Raw genomic sequence first — 5,000 nt, 5'->3', positions numbered from 1 at the left:
ATGTCAGAGCGAAAGACAGTAATTTCGAATGAGCCAAGAAAGAGCGGTGCGGGGCCGGTCGGAGCGCACCCTTTTCTCGGTGGCTGGCGGGCGAGAGAGTGCTGCGTCGCCGGCATCGGCGTCGAAAGAAGCCGAGCCGAAAAAAGTTAAAGTACAAACGTGCAAGCATACTAACCTAACCCTAGGTAAGGCATGTCAGAGCGAAAGACAGTAAACTCGAATGAGCCATGAAAGAGCGGTGCGGGGCCGGTCGGAGCGCACCCTTTTCTCGGTGGCTGGCGGGCGAGAGAGTGCTGCGTCGCCGGCATCGGCGTCGAAAGAAGCCGAGCCGAAAAAAGTTAAAGTACAAACGTGCAAGCATACTAACCTAACCCTAGGTAAGGCATGTCAGAGCGAAAGACAGTAATTTCGAATGAGCCAAGAAAGAGCGGTGCGGGGCCGGTCGGAGCGCACCCTTTTCTCGGTGGCTGGCGGGCGAGAGAGTGCTGCGTCGCCGGCATCGGCGTCGAAAGAAGCCGAGCCGAAAAAAGTTAAAGTACAAACGTGCAAGCATACTAACCTAACCCTAGGTAAGGCATGTCAGAGCGAAAGACAGTAATTTCGAATGAGCCAAGAAAGAGCGGTGCGGGGCCGGTCGGAGCGCACCCTTTTCTCGGTGGCTGGCGGGCGAGAGAGTGCTGCGTCGCCGGCATCGGCGTCGAAAGAAGCCGAGCCGAAAAAAGTTAAAGTACAAACGTGCAAGCATACTAACCTAACCCTAGGTAAGGCATGTCAGAGCGAAAGACAGTAATTTCGAATGAGCCAAGAAAGAGCGGTGCGGGGCCGGTCGGAGCGCACCCTTTTCTCGGTGGCTGGCGGGCGAGAGAGTGCTGCGTCGCCGGCATCGGCGTCGAAAGAAGCCGAGCCGAAAAAAGTTAAAGTACAAACGTGCAAGCATACTAACCTAACCCTAGGTAAGGAATGTCAGAGCGAAAGACAGTAATTTCGAATGAGCCAAGAAAGAGCGGTGCGGGGCCGGTCGGAGCGCACCCTTTTCTCGGTGGCTGGCGGGCGAGAGAGTGCTGCGTCGCCGGCATCGGCGTCGAAAGAAGCCGAGCCGAAAAAAGTTAAAGTACAAACGTGCAAGCATACTAACCTAACCCTAGGTAAGGCATGTCAGAGCGAAAGACAGTAAACTCGAATGAGCCATGAAAGAGCGGTGCGGGGCCGGTCGGAGCGCACCCTTTTCTCGGTGGCTGGCGGGCGAGAGAGTGCTGCGTCGCCGGCATCGGCGTCGAAAGAAGCCGAGCCGAAAAAAGTTAAAGTACAAACGTGCAAGCATACTAACCTAACCCTAGGTAAGGCATGTCAGAGCGAAAGACAGTAATTTCGAATGAGCCAAGAAAGAGCGGTGCGGGGCCGGTCGGAGCGCACCCTTTTCTCGGTGGCTGGCGGGCGAGAGAGTGCTGCGTCGCCGGCATCGGCGTCGAAAGAAGCCGAGCCGAAAAAAGTTAAAGTACAAACGTGCAAGCATACTAACCTAACCCTAGGTAAGGCATGTCAGAGCGAAAGACAGTAATTTCGAATGAGCCAAGAAAGAGCGGTGCGGGGCCGGTCGGAGCGCACCCTTTTCTCGGTGGCTGGCGGGCGAGAGAGTGCTGCGTCGCCGGCATCGGCGTCGAAAGAAGCCGAGCCGAAAAAAGTTAAAGTACAAACGTGCAAGCATACTAACCTAACCCTAGGTAAGGCATGTCAGAGCGAAAGACAGTAATTTCGAATGAGCCAAGAAAGAGCGGTGCGGGGCCGGTCGGAGCGCACCCTTTTCTCGGTGGCTGGCGGGCGAGAGAGTGCTGCGTCGCCGGCATCGGCGTCGAAAGAAGCCGAGCCGAAAAAAGTTAAAGTACAAACGTGCAAGCATACTAACCTAACCCTAGGTAAGGCATGTCAGAGCGAAAGACAGTAAACTCGAATGAGCCATGAAAGAGCGGTGCGGGGCCGGTCGGAGCGCACCCTTTTCTCGGTGGCTGGCGGGCGAGAGAGTGCTGCGTCGCCGGCATCGGCGTCGAAAGAAGCCGAGCCGAAAAAAGTTAAAGTACAAACGTGCAAGCATACTAACCTAACCCTAGGTAAGGCATGTCAGAGCGAAAGACAGTAATTTCGAATGAGCCAAGAAAGAGCGGTGCGGGGCCGGTCGGAGCGCACCCTTTTCTCGGTGGCTGGCGGGCGAGAGAGTGCTGCGTCGCCGGCATCGGCGTCGAAAGAAGCCGAGCCGAAAAAAGTTAAAGTACAAACGTGCAAGCATACTAACCTAACCCTAGGTAAGGCATGTCAGAGCGAAAGACAGTAAACTCGAATGAGCCATGAAAGAGCGGTGCGGGGCCGGTCGGAGCGCACCCTTTTCTCGGTGGCTGGCGGGCGAGAGAGTGCTGCGTCGCCGGCATCGGCGTCGAAAGAAGCCGAGCCGAAAAAAGTTAAAGTACAAACGTGCAAGCATACTAACCTAACCCTAGGTAAGGCATGTCAGAGCGAAAGACAGTAATTTCGAATGAGCCAAGAAAGAGCGGTGCGGGGCCGGTCGGAGCGCACCCTTTTCTCGGTGGCTGGCGGGCGAGAGAGTGCTGCGTCGCCGGCATCGGCGTCGAAAGAAGCCGAGCCGAAAAAAGTTAAAGTACAAACGTGCAAGCATACTAACCTAACCCTAGGTAAGGCATGTCAGAGCGAAAGACAGTAATTTCGAATGAGCCAAGAAAGAGCGGTGCGGGGCCGGTCGGAGCGCACCCTTTTCTCGGTGGCTGGCGGGCGAGAGAGTGCTGCGTCGCCGGCATCGGCGTCGAAAGAAGCCGAGCCGAAAAAAGTTAAAGTACAAACGTGCAAGCATACTAACCTAACCCTAGGTAAGGAATGTCAGAGCGAAAGACAGTAATTTCGAATGAGCCAAGAAAGAGCGGTGCGGGGCCGGTCGGAGCGCACCCTTTTCTCGGTGGCTGGCGGGCGAGAGAGTGCTGCGTCGCCGGCATCGGCGTCGAAAGAAGCCGAGCCGAAAAAAGTTAAAGTACAAACGTGCAAGCATACTAACCTAACCCTAGGTAAGGCATGTCAGAGCGAAAGACAGTAAACTCGAATGAGCCATGAAAGAGCGGTGCGGGGCCGGTCGGAGCGCACCCTTTTCTCGGTGGCTGGCGGGCGAGAGAGTGCTGCGTCGCCGGCATCGGCGTCGAAAGAAGCCGAGCCGAAAAAAGTTAAAGTACAAACGTGCAAGCATACTAACCTAACCCTAGGTAAGGCATGTCAGAGCGAAAGACAGTAATTTCGAATGAGCCAAGAAAGAGCGGTGCGGGGCCGGTCGGAGCGCACCCTTTTCTCGGTGGCTGGCGGGCGAGAGAGTGCTGCGTCGCCGGCATCGGCGTCGAAAGAAGCCGAGCCGAAAAAAGTTAAAGTACAAACGTGCAAGCATACTAACCTAACCCTAGGTAAGGCATGTCAGAGCGAAAGACAGTAATTTCGAATGAGCCAAGAAAGAGCGGTGCGGGGCCGGTCGGAGCGCACCCTTTTCTCGGTGGCTGGCGGGCGAGAGAGTGCTGCGTCGCCGGCATCGGCGTCGAAAGAAGCCGAGCCGAAAAAAGTTAAAGTACAAACGTGCAAGCATACTAACCTAACCCTAGGTAAGGCATGTCAGAGCGAAAGACAGTAATTTCGAATGAGCCAAGAAAGAGCGGTGCGGGGCCGGTCGGAGCGCACCCTTTTCTCGGTGGCTGGCGGGCGAGAGAGTGCTGCGTCGCCGGCATCGGCGTCGAAAGAAGCCGAGCCGAAAAAAGTTAAAGTACAAACGTGCAAGCATACTAACCTAACCCTAGGTAAGGCATGTCAGAGCGAAAGACAGTAAACTCGAATGAGCCATGAAAGAGCGGTGCGGGGCCGGTCGGAGCGCACCCTTTTCTCGGTGGCTGGCGGGCGAGAGAGTGCTGCGTCGCCGGCATCGGCGTCGAAAGAAGCCGAGCCGAAAAAAGTTAAAGTACAAACGTGCAAGCATACTAACCTAACCCTAGGTAAGGCATGTCAGAGCGAAAGACAGTAATTTCGAATGAGCCAAGAAAGAGCGGTGCGGGGCCGGTCGGAGCGCACCCTTTTCTCGGTGGCTGGCGGGCGAGAGAGTGCTGCGTCGCCGGCATCGGCGTCGAAAGAAGCCGAGCCGAAAAAAGTTAAAGTACAAACGTGCAAGCATACTAACCTAACCCTAGGTAAGGCATGTCAGAGCGAAAGACAGTAAACTCGAATGAGCCATGAAAGAGCGGTGCGGGGCCGGTCGGAGCGCACCCTTTTCTCGGTGGCTGGCGGGCGAGAGAGTGCTGCGTCGCCGGCATCGGCGTCGAAAGAAGCCGAGCCGAAAAAAGTTAAAGTACAAACGTGCAAGCATACTAACCTAACCCTAGGTAAGGCATGTCAGAGCGAAAGACAGTAAACTCGAATGAGCCATGAAAGAGCGGTGCGGGGCCGGTCGGAGCGCACCCTTTTCTCGGTGGCTGGCGGGCGAGAGAGTGCTGCGTCGCCGGCATCGGCGTCGAAAGAAGCCGAGCCGAAAAAAGTTAAAGTACAAACGTGCAAGCATACTAACCTAACCCTAGGTAAGGCATGTCAGAGCGAAAGACAGTAATTTCGAATGAGCCAAGAAAGAGCGGTGCGGGGCCGGTCGGAGCGCACCCTTTTCTCGGTGGCTGGCGGGCGAGAGAGTGCTGCGTCGCCGGCATCGGCGTCGAAAGAAGCCGAGCCGAAAAAAGTTAAAGTACAAACGTGCAAGCATACCAACCTAACCCTAGGTAAGGCATGTCAGAGCGAAAGACAGTAATTTCGAATGAGCCAAGAAAGAGCGGTGCGGGGCCGGTCGGAGCGCACCCTTTTCTCGGTGGCTGGCGGGCGAGAGAGTGCTGCGTCGCCGGCATCGGCGTCGAAAGAAGCCGAGCCGAAAAAAGTTAAAGTACAAACGCGATGCTAATGAGCGAGCCGTTGTCTCGACTAATATGTAG

Source organism: Styela clava, chromosome 6 (genome assembly GCF_964204865.1).
Source record: "Styela clava chromosome 6, kaStyClav1.hap1.2, whole genome shotgun sequence".
Taxonomy (NCBI): Eukaryota; Metazoa; Chordata; class Ascidiacea; order Stolidobranchia; family Styelidae; genus Styela; species Styela clava.
This window is presented reverse-complemented; position numbering follows the sequence as displayed.